General features: G+C 33.5%; 1 long non-coding RNA gene across 3 annotated transcripts; it reads left to right on the top strand.

Moving 5' to 3' along the window:
• The first annotated feature begins 496 nt into the window (after nt 1–496).
• On the top strand, nt 497–17,012 carry LOC134685382 (uncharacterized). Of its 3 annotated transcripts, none has more exons than XR_010101292.1 (3): nt 497–671; nt 15,978–16,185; nt 16,836–17,012. It is a non-coding gene; the product is annotated as an uncharacterized LOC134685382 (long non-coding RNA). The 3 variants fall into 3 exon arrangements; XR_010101293.1 differs by lacking the exon at nt 497–671 and adding an exon at nt 12,098–12,194; XR_010101294.1 differs by lacking the exon at nt 497–671 and adding an exon at nt 12,226–12,363.
• The last annotated feature ends 6,244 nt before the right edge of the window (nt 17,013–23,256 follow it).

The following is a 23,256-nucleotide window of genomic DNA, read 5'->3' as shown; positions in this document are numbered from 1 at the left end:
TAAAGGGTAGGGGTGCGATAAAGGGTAGGGGTGTGATAAAGGGTAGGGGTGCGATAAAGGGTAGGGGTGTGATAAAGGGTATGCGATAAAGGGTGCGCATCAAAGTTGCGCGATATGGATTAAACAGCAGGCTATTTATCACATATGCAAAACTATTGTATTTACTACTAAACATATGATAAATGTATTTATCATATACTTAGCATTAATATGATAGCTTTTGCATATGTGTAACGAACGGAAGTACACAAGCCATAATTTCCCACCCAGGCTGATAACCCATATCAGCCCGGTCTGATAACCCATATCAGGGGCGTCTCGTGCAAAAACCCATAACAGTGCTTCTCGTGCAAGTTACTTCCGGTGTTTCCGGTATCGGTTGTTTACTTTTCCATTGTGACGTCAGATATTTTTTATGACGACGTCAAAGTTTACGTGAACTTTTGTGGGGATAGTTTAAAAGTACTTGCTAACAAATGACATTGGCAATTCAGTAGGACAACCGGAAGCGCCTGAGTAAGGATTTCGCCGCTCAGTGATACGGTTCACTAGACGACGTTGTCAACACGTAATGGCGGCCATTATTTGACGTTGGATTTGGCATTCCATGCTGAAAAGTTGCATTAATGACATTCTTGGATGTTTAATCTTTATGCTAAACAACACAAAAGGTAAAGGTTTATTCCAGATATTTCAGTTAATTACTATCAAATAAGTCGGCTCCAAAGAAATGATTTAAACGGCAAAAATAAAATGAAACATGAAAATTGAAATCCAATATATCATCATTTCCTTATAATATACTGACTATACTGGTATTGAATCAACTATTTCTGGTGAATTACATTCGGATTTCGGTCTAAGGTATCCGCACTTGTCTCCGGAAATATTATACCCACACACAAGTTGTCAACATCCGTTTTCAAACGCAGGTGGCAGTTAGGTCTGCTGCTGTATGCCCTGAGGTAATCGGTGCCCTGAGGTAATCGTGGTTATGCGTCATTGATTAAATACGCACGAAAATATAGTTCTTATTTAGATAGATCTCAATACCAAATTTTAATGTGACCAAATACCAAAGATGTCAACAAACTTCCCAAATGATTTTATTATTTGTATTCACCGATCATTCATTTCATATGTACGTGTAGGGTGGGGATGGCTGGTAAAATTATAAACTTTTTTTTTTTTTATAAAAGTTCAATTAAAGATCTGAAGTATTCATTCATGACAGGGTTACCTGAGGTAACCCCAATTATAACAACAAATACCTGCATTAAACTCAAGTCAACTGAGGTAACTTTATATATACATCACATAAACAATACAAATCTATGAATTCCTACATTTCAAATTAAAAAATTGTGGAATAACAATATGAATGTATACACTAGCAAAGTATCAACTAAGAATTCTTTCATAGCAGGGTTACCTGAGGTAACCAAAACAATAACAATAAATACAACCTATTTAACTCAAGTTAATTCAGATCACCTTTACATATACATCACATAAAAAATACAACTTCAAAGAATTCCTACATTAAGAGGTTGGTTTATTACACCATAAATGCATATACTAAATATTCTGTCATGCACGGTTACCTCAGGTAACTATTAAAATAGAAACAAGTTATATCCATTCATATCAAGTTAACTTAAGTCGTCTTTCCAATATATCACATAAGCAATACCCATCTATGAAGTCCTACATTTAAAATAAAGAAATTATTTGATTACAACATAAATGTTTACACTAGCAAACTATCTAAAAAGCATTTTTCATAACATGGGTACCTGAGGTAACCCCAGACATAATTACAAATATAACCCACATAACTGAAGTTAACTGAGGTCACCTTTACATGTGCATCACATAAACAATACAACTTTCACGAAGTCCTACATTTAAAATAAAGAAGTTTGTTTATTACAATTAATGAAAAACTAGCAAAGTGTCTACGCAGGATTCATTCATTACCGGGTTACCTCAGGTAACCATAACAATAATAACAAAGATAACCCATCTAACTCAAGTTTACTGAGGTCACCTTAATATATATACATCACATAAACAATAAAACTTTCATGAAGTCCTACATTTGAAATAAAGAAGTTTGTTTATTACAATTAATGTAAACAATAGCAAATTATCTAAAAAGAATTCATTCATTACAGGGTTACCTCAGGTAACCATAACAATAACAACAAATACAACCCATATAACTCAAGTTAACTCAGGTATCACCTTTAAATATATATGCATCACATAAACAATACAACTCTATGAAGTCCTACATTTTTAAATTAAGAAATTGTGTAATTAGAATATAAATGTATACACTTACAAAGTATATACTAAGAATTCTTTCATAGCAGGGTTACCTGAGGTAACCAATACAAAAACAACAAAAACAAACTATTTAACTCAAGTTAATTTAGATCACCTTTACATATAAATCACATAAACAATATAACTGTAATGAATTCCTAAATTAAAAATAAAGAAGATGATTTATTACACCGTAAATGGATATACTAGCAAAGTATCTACTAAATATTCTGTCATGACAGGGTTACCTCAGGTAACCCATGAAGTAGAAACAAGTATTATCCATTCACATCAAGTTAACTTAATTCGCCTGTTAGAAATATCACATAAACAATACACATCTATGAAGTCCTACATTTAAAATAAAGAAATTGTCCGATTACAACATAAATGTTCACACTAGCAAACTATCTCAAAAGCATTCTTCATAACATGGGTACTTGAGGTAACCCCAGACATAATTACAAATATAACCCACTTAACTGAAGTTAACTGAGGTCACCTTTACATGTGCATCACATAAACAATACAAGTTTCATGAAGTCCTACATTTGAAATAAAGAAGTTTGTTTATTACAATTAACAATAAACAATAGCAAAGTATCTACGAAGAATTCATTCATTACAGGGTTACCATAGGTAACCCAATAATAACAACAAATACAACCCATTTAACTCAAGTTAACTCAGGTACCACCTCTAAATATATATGCATCACATAAACAATACAAATCTATGAAGTCCTACATTTTTAAATTAAGAAATTGTGTAATTAAAAAATAAATGTATACACTTACAATGTATTTACTAAGAATTTTTTCATAGTAGGGTTACCTGAGGTAACCAATACAATAACAACAAATAAAACTTATTTAACTCAAGTTAATCATATCACCTTTATATATACATCACATAAACATTATAACTTCAATGAATTTCTACATTAAAAACGAAGAAGTTGGTTTGTTACACCATAAATGCATCAACAAGCAAAGTATCTACTAAGTATTCTGTCATGACAGGGTTACCTCAGGTAACCCATAAAATAGCAACAAGTATTATCCATTCATATCAAGTTAACTTAAGTCGCCTTTCCGGTATATCACATAAACAATACACATCTATGAAGTCCTACATTTAAAACAAAGAAATATAAATGTTTACAATAGCAAACTTTCTAAAAACATTCTTCATGTCATTGGTACCTGAGGTAACCCCAGACATAAGTACAAATATAACCCACTTAACTGATGTTAACTGAGTTCAGCTTTACATGTACATCACATAAGCAATACAACTTTCATGAAGTCCTACATTTGAAATAAAGAAGTTTGTTGATTACAATTAATGTAAAGACTAGCAAAGTATCTACGAAGAATTCTTTCATTACAGGGTTACCTGAGAGACAGGGTTACCTCAGGTAACCTAATAATAACAACAGATACAACCCTTTTAACTCAAGTTTACTCAGGTAACATATATCTATACATCGCATACACAATACAAATCTATGAAGTCCTACATTTTAAATTAAGAAATTGTGTAATTACAACATCAATGCATATACCAGCAAAGTATCTACGAAGTATTCTTTCATGACAGGGTTACCTCAGGTAACCCCAAAAATAACAGTAAATATAATCAATTCAAATAAAGTTAACTCAAGTTGCCCTTCCTAAATATCATATAAACAATACACATCTATAATGTTCAAATTTATAAAAAAGTAAATCGTGTATTACAACTTAAATGTATATTCTGGAAAACTATCTACAAAGTATTCTAACATGACAGGATAACCTCGGGTAACCATAACAATAACATCAAATAAAAAATACAAATCTATGAAGTCCTACATTTTTAAATTAAGAAATTGTGTGATTAAAATACAAATGTATACACTAGCATAGTATCTACTAATATTTTTTTCATAACAGGGTTAACTGAGGTAACCCAAGCAATAACAGCAATTACAACCAATTTTAACTAAAGTTAATTCAGATCACCTTTACATTTACATCCCATAAACAATATAACTTCAATGCATTCCTACATTGAAAATGAAGAAGTTGGTTTATTACACTATAAATACATATACTTACAAAGTATCTACTAAGTATTCTGTCATGACAGGGTTACCTCAGGTAACCCATAAAATAGCTACAAGTTTAATCCATTTAAATCGAGTTAAGAAAGATCGCATTTTCTAAATATCGCGTACGAAATTTACATCTGTGAAGTCCTGCATGTAAAATAAAGAAATTGTTTGATTACAACATAAATGTTTACACTAGCAAACTATCTAATAAGCATTCTGTCATAACAGGGGTACCTGAGGTAACCCCAAATATAATTGCAAATATAACCCACTTAACTGAAGTTATTTGAGATCACCTTCACATATATATCACATTAACAATATAACTTCAATGAAGTCCTACATTCAAAATGAATAAGTTGGTTTATTACAATTAATGTAAAGACTAGCAAAGTATCTACGAAGTATTCATTCATGACAGGGTTACCTCAGGTAACCCCAATTATAACACCAAATACAACCCATTTAACTCAAGTGAACTCGTGTAACATTTACATATAATCGCATAAACAATACAAATCTATGAAGTACTACATTTTAAATTAAGAAATTGTGTAATTACAGCATAAATGCATATACCAGCAAAGTATCTACGAAGTATTCTTTCATAACAGGATTACCTCAGGTAACCCCCAAAATAACAACAAATATAATCGATTCAAATCAAATAAACATAAGGTTGCAGTCTTGTTATTGACTGCTCCATAGGCTTACATGCAAAACAGCTGATCTTAGAAAAAAAATTCATGTTCATATCATGGATGTACCAAAGTGAAATTGTGATTTAATTGAAAAAAGGGGGTCTTGCCACGAAGAATAAAACGTTACGCAATCCTGAAGTCAACTCATTTTTTTCTACTTTCTGTTTGCTATTTGAACTAAACCTCACCACTTCAAGTAAACATGATATCCTTCCCCTTTCCTGGAATGATATCCCCAGAAGATGCAAGATTTTTTTAAAAGTCTATATTTATGTTTCCATTCACCATAAACCTATAAACAAACAGAAAAAAATGAGTTCAGAAAAAAATTCAGTCTACTAAATTATCTGTATCTCATTCTTGTCTATCTTTATGAATAACCTGACCATGCACAGTTGTACAGTGGTTCACTGAGGTAACCTAACAATGCACAAGAGTACAATGGTTCCCTGAGGTAACCTGACCATGCACAGTTGTACAGTGGTCACCTCAGGTTACCTGACCATGCACATTAGTACAATGGTTCCCTGAGGAAACCTACCATGCACAGTAGTACAATGGTTCCTGAAGTAATCTGACCAGGCACAGTAGTGCAATTGAGGTAACCTGACCATGCACAGAAGTACAATGGTAACCTGAGGAAACTTGACCATGCACAGAAGTACAATGGTTCCCTGAAGTAATCTGACCATGTACAGTAGTACAATGGTTCCCTAGGGAAACCTGACCATGCACAGTAGTACAATGGTTCCCTCAGGTAACATGACATTGCACAGTAGAACAATGGTTCCCTCAGGTAACATGACATTGCACAGTATTACAATGGTTCCCCCAGGTAACCTGGCCATGCACAGTAGTACAGTGGTTCCCTGAGGTAACATGACCATGTACAGTAGTACAATGGTTCCCTGAGGAAACCTGACAATGCACAGTAGTACAATGGTTCCCTGAGGTAACCTGACCATGCACAGTAGTACAATGGTTCCCGCAGATAAATTTACCATGCACAGTTGTACAATGGTTCCCTGAGGTAACCTAGCAATGCACAGAAGTACAATAGTTCCCTGCAGTAACCTGACCATGTACAGTAGAACAATGATTCCCTGCAGTAACCTGACCATGCACAGTAATACAATGGTCACCTGAGGTAAGATGACAATGCACAGAGGTATAATGGTTCCCTGAGGTAACATGACCAGGCACAGTAGTGCAATTGTTCCCTGAGGTAACATGACCATGTACAGTAGTACAATGGTTCCCTGAGGAAACCTGACAATGCACAGAAGCACAATGGTTCCCTGAGGTAACCTGACCATGCACAGAAGCACAATGGTTCCATCGGTAACCTGACCATGCACATTAGTACAATGGTTCCCTGAGATAAACTGACCATGCACAGTAGTACAATGGTTCTCTGAGGTAACATGACCATGTACAGTAGTTCAATGGTTCCCTGAAGTAACCTGATGATGCACAGTAGTGCAATGGTTCTCTGAAGTAACCTGACCATGCACGGCAGTGCAATGATTCCCTAATTACTTACCATGCACAGTAGTACAATTGTTCCCTGGAGTAACCTGACCATGCAGAGTAGTACAATGATTCCCTGAGGTTACCTACCATGCACAGTAGTACAATGATTCCCTGAGGTTACCTACCATGCACAGTAGTAGAATGGATCCATGAAGAAACCTGACCATACACAATACAATTGTTCCCTGCAGATTAGTATAATGGTTCCCTGGGGTTACCTGACCATGCACAAAAGCACAAAGGTTTCCTGCACAGTAGAACAATACTTTCCTGAGGTTATCTGACCATGCCCAGTGGTTCCCTGAGGTAACATGACCATGCACAGTAGTACATTGGTTCCTTGTAGTAACATGACCATGCACAGTAGTACAATGATTTCCTAATGTAACATGGCCATACACAGAAGTACAATGGTTCCCTGAGGTAACCTGACCATGCACAGTAGTAAAATGGTTCTGTGAGGTAACCTGACTATGCACAGTAGTATAATGGTTCCCTGAGATAAACTTACCATGCACAGTAGTGCAATGATTCCCAGAGGTAACCTGGCAATGCACAGTAGTAGAATGGGTCCCTGAAGAAACCTGACCATACACAATACAATTGTTCCCTGCAGATTAGTATAATGGTTCCCTGAGTAACCTGACAATGCATAGTATTACAATGGTTTCCTGAGGTAACCTAACCATGCACAGTAGTACAATGGTTCCCTGAGGTTAAATGACAATACACAGTAGTACAATAGTTCACTGAGGTTAAATAACCATGCACAGTAGAACCATGGTTTCCTGAGGAAACCTGACAATGCAGAGTAGTACAATGATTCCCTGAGGTAACCTGACCATGCACAGAAGTAGAGTGGTTCCCTGAGGAGACATGACAATGCACAGAAGTACAATGGTTCCCTGAGGTAACCTGGCAATACACAGTAGTACAATGGTTCCCTGAAGTAACCTGACCATGTCAACAGTACAATGGTTCCCTGGGGAAACCTGACCATGCACAGCAGTACAAAGGTTCCCTGAGGTAACATGACCATACACAGTAGTACAGTGGTTCCCTGAGGTAACCTGACCATGCACAGTAGTGCAATGGTTCCCTCGGTAACATGACCATGCACAGTAGTACAATGGATCCCTGAGGTAACCAGACCATGCACAGTAGAACAATGGTTCCTTGAAGTAACCCGATTATGCACAGTAGCACCATGGTTCCCTGAGGTAACCTTACCATGCACAGTAGTACAGTCGTTCCCTGAGGTAACCTGGTCATGTATAGTAATTTACATATGACCTGAGGTAACCTTGTCATGTACAGTAATTTACAGATGACCTGAGGTAACCTGGTCATGTACAGTAATTTACAGATGACCTGAGGTAAACTGTCCGTGAAAAAAAAAAACATAGATGTAATCTGGACTGATTAAGCTGACGAAGGGAGTTATGCACATTCAATTGTGGTAACCTGAGGTTTGTAGAAAATTAGCGTTTTGCAAAGTTTATCTGTGGTAACATGCAGCTGGTACAATGACCATGAAGTTGTGACTTTAGGTAACCTCACCATATTCTAACATACAGAGGTATTCTGAGGTTACATATTTATATACAGTAGTTAAGAAATGACATTAGTTAACATGTGCATTTGGCCATGTATAGAAATGCAGAAGTGCCCTGAGGAAAACAAAAAAAATAGTGTTTTGTAAAGTTTATACAAAGTGTGGTAAAACGAGTATGTGCAGTAATACAGAGTAACCTCACCATGTACAGCAATACAGAGGTAATATTAGGTAACCTCACAGTGTTCAATCATACAGTGGTGACCTGAGGTAACCTCACCATGTGAGCAATCACAGATATGATCTGAGATACAGGAAATACACAGTAATTTAGAGATGACCTAAGGTTATCTGACCATGTACAAAAGTCCACTGGAGATGTGAGGTTTTTCCTTGAAAATATCCAACATCTCTCAAATAAAATTGATTAAGACAATTAACATTTTAAAAAGCAGTTATATACTATATAACCTGTGCTTGTATCTACGCTACTTTCAAAGAAATGTCGAATGAAAAAAAATAGATTACTGTTCGTACTGCAATGTTTCTCTTTTTTAATACTGGTGAATAAAATCCTTACAGTGTGTACTGGCTGGTCATCATCGCGTATGATGCGATTTTGATACTCATACACAGCTAATGAATATTATGCATGAATATAGATAAGATCAGCACGTGTAGCCATAGACTGAGAGTTGTAAATTTGTAGTGTAAATATATAGATGCCGTTTATAGAATACAAAATTAGATCAGAAAAAATAGTTATTAAAATTGAGAAAGGAAATGGTGAATATGTCAAAGCGACAACCATCCGACCATAGAGCAGATAACAGCCGAAGGCAACCAATGGGTCTCCAATGTATCGAGAATTCCCGCAGCTGTAGGTGTCCTTCAGCTGGCCCCTAAACATATGCATTATAGTTCAGTGATAATGGACGTCAAACTAAACTCCGAATTATACACAAGAAACTAAAATTTAAAATCATGCAAGCCTATCATACTAAACTCCGAATTATACACAAGAAACTAAAATTTAAAATCATACAAGCCTAACAAAGGCCAGAGGCTCCTGACTTGGGACATACGCAAAATTGCGGCGGGGTTAAACATGTTTATGAGATCTCAACCCTCCCCTATACATCTAGCCAGTGTAGAAAAGTAAAAGCATAACAATACGCACATTATCATTCAGTTCAAGAGAAGTCCGAGTCCGATGTCAAAAGATGTAACAAAAGAAAATAAATAAAATGACAATAGTACATAAATAACAACAGACTACTAGCAGTTAACTTACATGCCAGCTCCAGACCTCAATTAAACTGATTGAAAAATTATGTGTTCATCATATGAATATCAGGCACAATCCCTCCCGTTAGGGGTTTAGTATCATACTATCATAAAATATATGAGAAGAACATAACCCGTGTCATGCCAACAACTGGTTTTTTTTTTGAAATAGATGTGTTTAGTTCCGATTCAAAGACTCTATCAGTGAATCAATATTAAAGCCAAAATATGCAATCTTTAATGACCTGACAACGGTATCGTAACTATATCCCTTTTTAGTAAGTCTATTTAAAGGTTTTGTTAGTTTCTGAGGAGAATAGTGACATTTTGTTCTTTATATAGAATACTTACATAAAAAAGTTGGATGTGAAATACCTGAACGTATAAGATGTCTGCATGTTGAGTTATATTTACGAATTATTTCCTTATACCGATGATAAAATTTAGTAAATTTTTTTACCAGTTTGTGATATCGAAAACCCTGGTTTAATATTTTTTTAGTAATACATAAATTTCTCTCGCTAAAATATAATACGTTGTTACATACACGAGAGAATCGTACAAGTTGAGATATATAAACACCATAAGATGATGACAATTGAACGTCACCATCTACAAATGGATAATTAACAATAGGAAATGAAAAAACATCTCTCTTATCAACAATATTTGTATTAATCTTCCCGTTTCTGACATAGATATCAAGATCGAGGAAAGGGCAGTGGTCATTGTTATCATTAGCTTTAATTAAAATAAGTTCTACAGGATAAATTTCTTTAGTATACATACGGAAGTCGTTATTATTGAGAGCCAATATATCATCCAAATATCTAAAAGTATTGTTAAATTTTTGTATCAAATATTGTTTTGATGGGTCTTTTCTAATTTAAGTCATAAATTGTAACTCATAACAATACAAAAACAGGTCCGCAATAATTGGTTCACAGTTAGTCCCCATTGGAATTCCAATAACTTGACGATATACGGAATCTCTAAAGCGAACAAAAATGTTATCAAATAAAAATTCAAGCGCACAAATAGTATCAAAGCATGTCCAATTGACATAGTTCTTTTGTTTATTGCTACTAAAAAATGATCGCAAAGAGTTTGAACATATGTACTCGCATTCCGACTTTTTAAATGCCCAGTTAATTAGGGATGTGAATTTTTTCTTAATAAGAATATGAGGCAAAGTGGTATTTGGGGTAGAAAAATCAAAACTTTGAACAGATTTAAAATCACCAATATATGCATGCAATTTATCAAGTACTTCGAACGACTTTTTGACACTCCAAAAGTAATTAATTCCAATATTTTCAAAGGCCTTATTTGAACAATTTATTATAAGGTTTTTTATTGTACCAAGTGTACTAGTAAGTAAAACAGACAAGTTAGTAGTAGAACAATGGACAGTAGCGGGTCTAGGGGTGTTCTGGGTATAGGAACTCTTTTTTGGGGAGATCAATGCATTTGAATGGAAACATATAGTTGGAACCCCCTCCTTGTGTCCTGAATTGGGAACCCCCCTTTTTTTAAAATGGATGGATCCGCCACTGCCCCTCATGCAGTCGAACAAGATGGACTGATTTTCAATAACCTATCTATTAAATGTTATCATTTTCTATTAATGTTACTTTAAAAGAAGTAACCAAAATCAATATATGCGTAATCTGTCCATATGTAAGTGTCATATATTACCAAACACAATGTTAGTCAAAGTTTCAAGAGGACATTCACGAAACTTAGGCAGCAATCATTTCATTTTCAGGGGAGGGGGGGAGTTTTTTTTTTAGTTTGTTTCTTATTGTTCTGCCACTATATGTAAGGCTAATAGTTATCAAAGGTACCAGGATTATAATTTAGTACGCCAGACACGCGTTTCGTCTACATAAGACTCATCAGTGACGCTCATATCAAAATGGATGGATCCGCCACTGCCATAAAATTGAAATGAAAGAAAAAAATGTTTTCGACCTGTCTCCAAAAAATATTGTCTTTCGCCGAAGGAAAAAAATCCATAGCCCCCCCCCCCCCCCCCCCCCCACGAAAATCAAATGCTTGCTGCCTAAGGCATGTGTGGAAAACTTTTATTCTTTAATAGTTAGTTTAAATAATTGTATATACATTTATTTACATAAATCTCTATGAAACCAGTATTTGACAACTATTATTATTAAAGTTTAAATCGCCATTCAAAAAGTGTTTCCTTTTTAATTATTTTAAGTCATTTACGTTTCACTAAATAAATATCTGTTCACGTTGCAATGATCACAAATAAACCAAATATTTGGATTTTTTTCGTGAATTATTTGTCGTATCTTATTGTAAAAAATTGTATGTGTTCTTGTTTTCTCCTATTTTTCGCACATATACTTTTCAGTCGAAATAGAAAGTACAATGATGTATTTTTAGTTTATTCTATTTTTAAATCATGTTATTACTACGCATATGGGCACTATTGCCACGATTACCTGAGGGCACCGATTACCTCAGGGCATACAGCAGCGGACCTAACTGCCATCTGGTTTTCAAACTGGTCAAGGTGTTCTTCACGATCTCCATGGAAAATATTCACGCAATCACTTATATATAATTGCTCAGATAATAGAACATTGTAAACTTCTAACTGCAAATACGGACCAAAATGAATAAAATTCGAAAGCACGTATGATCACGTTTCATGCCGATTGTAAGTTCCCTAAAAAGGGGATGGGGGTAATTTCAAGGCCCCAAATTATAGTCTACTGAGGCTACACGAATTCTGCTGAACGTATCGGGTTCAACTCAAAAGTCCATGAACTAAATCATTGGAATGTATTTAAAGACACCTACTTTCACTGTTGGCTATTTTATACCTGGTATGATATTTCATTTGGAAAAAACATTTTTGTGTCCCTGATTTCATATACCTCAGAAAAAAAGAGACAACTTATAATTTACGTAAACACTGTCGCAAGGCAGTTGCGATGAATAGAATCGATGAAAGAGAAAAAATAATGGAAGCAAATATCAAAAACAAAAATTCATTTTATAGACTTATTAAAAAACAGAGGGGAAGATTAAGTAATCATATAGATGAACTATCTGTAGGAGACACAGTGTATAGTACAGAAAACAACATTTTAAGTGGATGGAAACATCATTTTGAAAATTTAACAAAAAATTCTATTCATGAACATTTTGATAACAAATATCAACAAAAGATCGAACAAGAACATATTGATATAATTGACATTTGTAGAGCTATGTTTCAGCACCAAAGTATTACTGAAAATGAAATAGTAGAAGCTTTGAAGTTATTAAATTTAAATAAATCACCAGATATATTTGGAGTTTCAACTGAAAACTTATTATATGGAGGACAATCTCTTATTTATCACCTTAAAGAACTCTTGGATAGTACTTTTAGACTTTGTTATATACCAGACGAACAGAAATTAGGGATAGTAATTCCGCTCTTTAAGAATATAGGAAGTTGTAAAGACAGTAAAAATTATCGTGGAATAACAATTACTCCAACATTATCCAAACTCATTGAGGCTGTTTTAAAGATCAGAATTAATCCTGACATTATAAAATATCAAAATCCATTACAACGTGGCTTTACTAAAAGAACAGCACCATTAAACTGCTCTTTTATTATAGAAGAATATCACAAGGAATGTATCGAGTTAAATGATCAAATAATAATAACTATGCTTGATGCAAAATCTGCATTCGATGCTGTTAAACATGCTGGGCTTATCAGAAGATTATATCAAATGAAAATTCCGGAACAATCAATTTTAATTATTGATAATCTATATAAAAATGCTGTTTCTTGTGTTAAATGGAATAATCAAATATCGGACACTTTTAGAATAGAACAAGGCGTAAGACAAGGAGGGACTCTTAGTGCAGATTTGTACAAAATCTATATAAATACACTTTTAGACATTTTAGCTGATTCAGGATATGGAGGCAAAATTGGATCTATTTCTTGTTGTGCTCCTACTTGCGCAGATGATTTAGCCATTCTTAGTAACTGTCCGTATGAAACGCAAATTTTAATTGATATGGCCTTTGATTTTAGTAAACGTGAGGCATACTTACTACAACCAGCAAAAAGTTGTGTTATACAGTCTAAATCACGTCTCCATGAGAAAGTAAATGAAAATTTTTGGAATTTAGGCAATTCTGTTCTTCCAACTTCTAATAAAGCAACACATATAGGAATATGTCGTACAGACGATGATTCATGTAAAGCAACAATAGATGAGAATTTAAAGAAAGCAAGAAGGACACTATATAGTTTAATGGGGGTTGGACTTTATGGCGAAAATGGACTAGATCCACAAACTTCAATGTCAATAATGAATACTTATATTATACCGATAATGTTTTATGGATTGGAAATAGTAATCCCTAGAGGAAGATGTTTAGAAACTTTAAATATCCAATTTAAGAAGTTCTTGAAACAATTGTTATCTTTACCAAAAACAGTAGCAGATCCTGCTATATATATGATTTCTGGGATGTTACCTGTAGAAGCTCAAATAGATGTAAAAATTTTAACTTTTTATGGAAATATTACTAGACAAGGAAAAAATTCTATTGAATGGCAACTAGCGGAAAGGCAATTAAATGTTAAATCTATTAATAGTAATAGTTGGTTTAGTTTACTGAGGAAAATATTTTTGAAATATGAACTTAATGATCCCGCACAATACTTAGTTAATCCAATTAGTAAATACCAATGGAAAAGGGAAATAACTTCCAAAGTTCAAAAATTCTGGATTGAGAAGATACTGAATCAAGCAAAACTTTATACCAGTTTAAGATACTTATCGTTGATATATAAACCAGGACAATGTCATCCTATTGCAAATACAAATACTATGAATTCAAGGGAAATTATTAGAATTCCTACAAAATTGAAAATAGCTACTGGGAGTTACATTCTGCAAACAGTTAGAGCCAAGTTTAAAAGTAATACAGAACTGTCTATATGCAAACTGTGTAATGAAACAGAAGAAACTTTACCACATTTCTTATTAACGTGTAAAAGTTTAGAAGATATCAGAAAACCAATTTTGGAAGATTTAATTAATTCCTGTAGTGAAGAACTAGCTGCTTTTAATATGAAAGGTGAACATTTTGACATTTTACAACTGATCATAGATCCCTTTAATTACATGACAATGTTAAGAAATGAAAAAGTTTTTAAAGTGATACAGAACATTATAGATCCAAAATGTAGGCGATTATGTTACAATCTCCATTGTGAAAGATATAGACTGTTGCAATTAGATGATATAAAGAAAAAGAAAAGAAAGTAACATTTTATGAATCCTAAGTGTCAATTGGTTGTCTACTCTTAAACAGTGATATCTTTAGATAAATATTTTTAGATTTTAAAATATTTAATGATTTGATGATATTGACATTAAGTCCAATTTTATCGTCAAGAATATGATGAACAATGTAAATAGTGTATAGTGATATTGGTGGAAGATATTTTTATTCATGATGTGAAAAAACAAAACTCGGAAGAGGTGTGCCTACATTGGCAGAATATATATTACAGATTACAGATTACAGATATACACCAAAATGTTATATTCATAAAAATTAAATCTTTCATAAACAAAAACAAAAAATACAAAGGGAAAGCAATCACAGTCACAGATTTCTCTTTCACATATACAAAAAAAAAATTAGATAGCCATTCTCTAAATTTATATCTCATATTTTAAAAGAAATTTACTCATTTGAAATTAACCACTGAATCACCCACCCATTTGAGAGCTTACACATGCATTAACATGTATTCCCCATGACCAGGAATGGCAGGATATGTTACAAATTTAATATGCCTGTACAATTTCTTGATATCCATCAAGGTATATATTAATCCTATAGGCTATAGTCATATATATAAACAAACTAATTAGAAATGATAATCCATTGACAATACATTGTAGTAATTACTTTAAAAAAAATGTACCCCAATTTCTATCCAATTTAATAATGGTGTTATGACAGTGGTGGTTCATGAATTTAAATTAAAACTAGGTTTTGAGTGCCCCCCAAAATGTATAAAATTTCAGCTTGCATTGTACAATGGACATGTTAGATATTCATGTACACTATTATAATACATATATGTTTTAAATTTGCCTGTAACTTTTATGTTTTGAGCAGAATTGCTAGAGGCATAACAATTTCTAATACATAATAAATATATAAAATTGAGAATGGAAATGGATAATATGTCAAAGAACCAGCAACCCAAACAAAGAGCAGACAACAGTCAACGGCCACCAATGGGTCTTCATTGGAGCAAGAAAATATGTTTTTTTTCTTGGTAATTTATTTGGCAAATTTGTATTCATGTGTTGATTATAACAATGCAAAGTTTAATTTTGCTTTGAATAATTTAGTATATATTCAGCTTATTTAGTAATTGTATGTACATTTGCTTTATATACAGGATGGAGACAGATGTTCACTATGAATCAAAAATTCAAAACAGAGGACTTTTATATATATATCAACAAAACCACTTGCAGTACATGCACATGTATGATTGATATACATACAGCAGGAAAACAGTAATCAAATAGAGAGTCAACAACGAGTAATGTCGAAAGCAAAATTATTTTGTTAATACAAAACAATATGACTAGAATATATTAAGGGTAAGTAATCCAAATGTGTCTGTTCAGGGTAACAACAGTGGGTTATTTACAATGCGCTATGATTTCAATCCCTCAAATATGAAACAAAAACATGATAGACATTATCATGATTATGTATTAACTATTTTGATAAGGAAATAGACTGAATATATCTTACATTTAACAGTCAGACAAGAAAATTGCCAATGGAATAAATTGGGAATGGAAGTTAAAATTTATAGTTTATATTTATAAATGAAATGCACATTTATACACAGACTTTAAGACCAAATGGTATACTTTTAACATGTTTAATAGTTTAAAGATTTTATACTATTATCTATGCTGTATAATTTCAATATAGTTTCATTTGGATGTAAAACCAAATTTCAAGAATAAAGGGTACTGTAATTTAAAATTAATTTATAAAGATAAAAAAAAACAATATAAGGGAACTAACTCTTACTTTATGTGCATCATATCCATGAGAATGAAGTGGTTTAATAAAATTTACCATTTTCTTCAGATAAGAGAATGACTTTTAAAAGCAGACCATATTTTGGTCAAAGATGCAAATAACAATAAAATATAATATATAATTAGCATTCATCATTACTTTTGCAATTGAATCAACAAACTTAATTTAATAACAATTTTTTTTTTATTTTCAGTACACAACACATACTGGAGGATGAAAATTTTGATACCTGGAATCAGCAAAATTTATATGAAATTTGTTATGAGAGATATGTTCATGTACAGAATGGTAACCGAGGTGGTTCAAGTGTTTATTAGCAGACATTTTTGTTGAACTTGTGCAGGATTTGAATAAATGAAACTTAACTCAGTCTTAAGCTGACTATGGGCTCAATGTGTAGTAAAAAGAGGATTTTGAAATATGCAAAGACTCATCAACATTCAAATATGCATAAGTGACAGTGAAATGTCACTATATTTAGTAAAAAAATCAGATTATTGTCTCAGTTGTTTTCATGGGAAAAAAAATTCGAAGGAATATCACTGTTGTATAATTTATAAGATTCCTCATTTTTGTCGAGCCTGCGATTTTGTTGCAGAAAGCTAGACAAAGGGACAGTGAGCCGGCTGATTAGGCGGTGATGTTAGATAATTACTTAAAAGCTCTATATTTTAGAAGGTTGAAAGACCTGGATGCTTCATCCTTGGTATATAGATGCCTCATGTTAAGAAGTTTCCGTCAGTCACATGTCCAATGTCCTAGACCTCATTTTCTTGGTTCAGTGACTTCTTGAAAAAAAGGTTAAGATTTTTTGTAATATTAAATTCTCTATCATTATAAGTAATAGGATAACTATATTTGGTATGTCATATCTTGCAAGGTCCTCATGCCTGTCAGGCAGTTTTCAATTGACCTCGACCTCATTTCATGGATCAGTGAACAAGGTTAAGTTTTGGTGGTCAAGTCCATATCTCAAATACTATAAGCAATAGGTCTAGGATATTTAGTGTATGGAAGAACTGTAAGGTGTACATGTCCAACTGGCAGGTGTCATCTGACCTGACCTCATTTTCTTGGTTCAGTGGTTATAGTTAAGTTTTTGTGTTTTGGTCTGTTTTTCTCTTATTCTGTATGCAACAGGTCTACTGTATATGGTGTATGGAATGATTGTAAGATGAACATGTCTAGCTGGCAGGTGTCATCTAACCTTGACCTCATTTTTATGGTTCAGTGGTCAAAGTTAAGTTTTTGAGTTTTGGTCTTTTTTCTAATACTATATGCAATTGGTCAACTATATTTGGTGTATGGAATTATTTTATGATCAGCCTTCAACATTTATTTTAGCAGAACCCATTACGTATAGAAAGCTACATATACAAAAGACCCCTAAATAACATGACACAAGACGACCTGAAAAGGAATATATTCTGTGTCTTTATGCAAAAGTGAAATATATTAAAAAATAAAATCATATGATGCAATGGATGCAAATTAATAAATAGTAAATCTAGAAAAAAATCCTATAGATCCCCAATGTTATGGTTTATGCGGTTTATTAAATAAGTTGGCAACAAACTTTTACATACTTCATTCAAATAATTTACAGTAAACAAAATAACCAAAAAAAATGAACAGGTACCTTTGATTGGATATAAAGGTAAAGTACCTAGAACAGACAAGCAATTGTTTGAAAGACTCATTGTTGAAGGCTGTACGGTGACTTATAGTTGTTAATGTTTGTGTCATTTTGGTCTTTTGTGGATAGTTGTCTCATAGGCAATCATACCACATCTTCTTTTTTTTTTTATATATAAGCACTAATACAAACACACCAGGATTCTCTTCGAATTCCCCCAAAAAAAGCAAATGGCCACCCCCTCCCCCTATGCAAAATATATTACTATATATTTGTAGTACTAATGTAGTAATTGTAAATAATCATTGATCTAAGAAACTGCAGATTGGAAATAAGTAAAGTCAAGTAGATATTGAACCTTAACGGCAAACCAGAAATTGAGAGAGAACCATAAGCCCCTAAAAATCACGCATGCCTTTGATAAAATTAAAAGAGCACCCCACCCCAACCCCCTTTTTGACAAAAAAAGGAAACACTGAAAACAAAACACATAACGATCATTGTATTAACGAACGAAAGGAAAATTATGAAAGAAATCGATATGACCAAACAGATAAGTTGTTCATTTTAAAAAAAAATCAGCGACCGGTAACCTGGTAACAACATGCACGAAATGAATCTTGATCAACTACAAGTACGATGTCAACAAGTCAATCTCATGATGATGATGTAGGCCTCAAACTGTGAGTTTACCAAGTAAGGCCTGTTTTGGTATAACGTTGATATGGATTCAACATATTGCCTGACTTTCTTGACATTAAGATAAACAAAATTGATACAAAGAAGAAAACATTCCAACTTTTAATGACATTTTACGTTGACATTTTCGGCGCCGGAAATTGACAACGTTGATCTATGTATTGACACAACATCGGATGGGGTCGATTCCGGCATATTCTGTTAAAAAAATCAGTAGCACTTAAAATTTGTTGATGTCTTAAAATATATTCATTTTGTTTCAATGATATTTATTTGATAATTTATTTCGAGAGATGAATAGCTATCGTGTACTTCAGAATCAAGGTGAAAGGATGACCACGCCCCCATAGTGGGGACATACAAAATAAAGATGACCGTTCTCCATTTCTACTCGATAGAAGTGCCTAATTTTTTCATAACATCTGCATTATGTACCAAAGATTATAAAATGAAAGTATAAAAAAAATCGAGGCGGTTTTAGAATCATCTAATAATTATAGCAGACCAATAGACGTAATAGAGAAATAGGCGAAAATGGCGTCTTCTTCAATTTCGAAAAAAATCGATAATTTTACAATTTATTGACACATATTGATATTTTTATAGGGGTTACATATATAAGGATTCGGCTATTCTTGATAGTTGAATGAATATTTACTTTAAAAACAGAATCTTTTCCAATTTCTAATTCTACCGGCCATGCAAGGGAAAACCTTCAAAAAAATTAGACCCCTACTTTAAAATGGGTACAATTTTTTGCCCTACTGTGGACATCCCTTTTCTTTACGGATTTCGATTTGAAAAACTAGCGAAATTACGATGTAAAAAATTTAAGGTAATTGAAGGATAGGCTTTTTTTTGTACCCCTTTTTAATATCGCTATTAAATTCTAAAGTGCAGAAAATCGAAATCCGAAATTCGATGTTCAGATGTGAAAAAATAAGATTTTCTTTTATTTTTTTGTTCAAACATGTAAATAATAAGTAAACTCATATATTTTTCTCTTATAAATGAGCTTACAATCAACAGCATTTACCGCCGGTACTTTGCTGTAAACGAATGAAATGTTTTTACAAAAGCGCGCCATTTTTCAGCTGACGTCGGCCGACGCAAAATAGTTCAATTTTCGGCGTAGGACTACTGAGCGCCGCCGAATCACATTTTGGCCAAAAAGGCACATCCGGTTGTCCTACTGATTGCGAATCATTTTATAGTACAACAAACATGGAGTAATAATGATCATAAAACTCTTCCAAATTTTCAATGTTTCAAAAGAGGAAATGTTACCATACATATATGTGGAGGTAGTGATGCTGTTGTTGGACAATTATAAAATATATTATTCATAACTTAACTTCTTTATAAAGTTTTTGACTGTTTTAGTTGTTACATTTTTTTTGGCCTTACATAAAACTATTGTCGGAAGTATATGATAAAGCGATTAATACATGGCCTTTTCCATATCAGCCTGGGTATCATCCCTCGACCAATATCAGCGCCTCGACTCCGTCTCGGGCTGATATGGGGGTCTCGGGATGATACCCAGGCTGATATGGAAAAGGCCATGTATTAATCTCTATATAATAAAGTGTATATGATATGGCTTTTTCAATATCACACACCGTGTCAACCCTCAACCAATATAATCCCTCGAGCAGAGCTCTTAGGATTATATTGGTGTCTCGGATTCATACGGATGCGATATTGAAAACGCCATATGATATTCTCTATTTATTCGTTCATTATTGACTTTAGAATTGACTACCAGAGTTATCAGAGTCATATAATAAAAAAGAGATCTTTTAGAGGAGATGTCCTGAAAAATACCAACGATCTAAACACGAAATATGACGTATGTTTATTTCAATGTGCTAGTATAATTCGGTAAAAGAAGTTCAACATTTTATTAAAATTCTGGAAAAATGGCGAGATAATTATATAATCCCCTGAAATCTACAAATAACGCATTAATAAAGCTAATATTAGTCACCAGTGTTGCACATCTAAACAATCCAAAAGAAACGAGTTTTAGTTTTATTGATTGATATATTTTTGCAGTACATGGATGATTAGGAAACTGTTTGGACAAAAACTGTGTGAACAAATTAGTTTAGGGAAAACAAACTGAGTTATTCATATTTTATTTGATTTGTTATCGTGTGTTTTTCTATGTTGTGATGTTATACTATTGTTTCAGAAAAAAAATTCTATGTTGTTATGTTATACTATTGTTTCAGAAAAAAAGGAGAAGGTTTGGTACCATAAAAACGTTGAATCCCGTTTGCACCTGTCCTAAGTCAGGAATCTGATGTACAGTAGTTGTCGTTTGTTTAATATGTAATTGATACGTGTTTCTCGTTTCTCGTTTTTTAAATAAACTAAACCGTTGGTTTTCCCGTTTGAATGGATTTACACTAGTAATTTTGGGCAACTTTATAGCTTGTTGTTCGGCGTGAGCCAATATTCCGTGTTGAAGGCCGTACATTTACCTATAATGGTTTATTTTTATAAAGATTAATTTGGATGGAGAGTTGTTTCATTGGCACTCACACCACATCTTTCTATATATATTCAAAACATCCACGTGACCTTAATAAGTATACATACAATCTTTCACAATAAAATTAAAATGATAAAAAGAGGTTAGAAAAGTCTGTCCATATTGGCCTATTTCTAATTTCCTTAAATTAAATAGATTTTCAAAGATCAAGCCTCATTTGGTTTTTTTTTTCCTGAAGGTGTTGGGCATTATATATGTTTTCATTATGTTATAAACTCAGAATGTATTGCAGGTCATAACGGAAATTGTACGGTAGGGAAACAACAGAACCTTTTTTAAACATATTTTTTTTTTAATTACTAATACTAGCGTTCTTTTCACCAAGGATTCAGGAATGTCGTTCGTTTTTTTTTACCGTTTCACAATGCCTATAGTTTGTGTGAGACATGGTCGCTGAGAGCAGGCATCTGCATTCAAATAACTTTTTCCTCTCTTATGTTCTATATCCAACGCAATCTAGCTCATCTTGTTGATTTTCAATTTCATTTTCTTGAGAATTTTTTTTTTACATGGTCGACTATTGTTGTTTTTACCCTTGACCTTACCTGAAAATATCTCATCTTTTACTGTCTTGATACATTTTTCAGAGAGGAAAACATTATGATTAAACGTCAGATTTTTCTATTTTTTTCTTAGTGGCTGTACAAATTGAATATTCCTTGCCCTATCTGCAGATTTGTATGTTCCTTAGCGAATAATAAGCGTTTAGCATGATATTTTCTGGATGCAATTTTCGAAGACGTTTTGTCACATCTTGGTCATCGAGTTAACTTTTGGTACGTTTGTTTGGTGACATCCCGTTCGTCCGACAACTATTATCAATAGGGTGACATCCCATTAGTCCGACAACCATTATTCCGGCAGCCCATTACTCCGACAGCCCACTATTCCGACAACCCATTACTCCGAAAGCCCATTATTCCGACAACCCATTACTCCGACAGCCCATTATTCCGGCAATGCGTTTTTCTTATGTGTAAATTTTCTCTAAAAGGACCAACTACGTTCTCTATGATATGTGTGGTTGTCCGTCTTGATTACAATTATTCTTTCCATGCGGGATATTTGTTTCAGCAAAATTGGATCAGTTGATACACATGCCTATAGCAACTGCTCAGTGAGTCCTTACCCTCGTCCAATATTCGTTTTACGTGTGAAGGTACTTTGTCTATCTTTATATGTCGTTGTTTGTGTGTCCAATATCAGTCTGTGCTGTTCTATTTCGCTATTTTTTGAATGTGTGTCTTGATCTTACCTTCTTTATAAAAAAAAAGATGTGGTATGATTGCCAATGACACAACTACCCACAAGAGACCAACATCACACATACATAACAACTATAGGTTATCGTACGGCTTTCAACAATGAGCAAAGCTCATACCGCATAGTCAGCTATAAAAGGTCCCGATATGAAAATGTATAACAACTTAAAACGAGAAAACTTACGGCCTTATTTGTATAAATATATGAACGAAAAACAAATATGTAACACATAAACAAACACCAACCACTAAATTACAGGCTCCAGACTTGGGACAGGCACATACATAGATAATGTGGTGGGGTTTAACATGTTAGCGGGATCCAAACCCTCCCCTAACCTAAACAGTGGTATAACAGTACAACATAAGAACGAACTATAAAAATCAGTCGAAAAAGGCTTAACAAAAATGCAAGTGGACGTGGCCGGGTACTTGTACATCCCATCAACAAAAAGAC

This window comes from Mytilus trossulus, chromosome 9 (genome assembly GCF_036588685.1).
Source record: "Mytilus trossulus isolate FHL-02 chromosome 9, PNRI_Mtr1.1.1.hap1, whole genome shotgun sequence".
NCBI classification, from domain to species: Eukaryota; Metazoa; Mollusca; class Bivalvia; order Mytilida; family Mytilidae; genus Mytilus; species Mytilus trossulus.
This window is presented reverse-complemented; position numbering and strand designations above follow the sequence as displayed.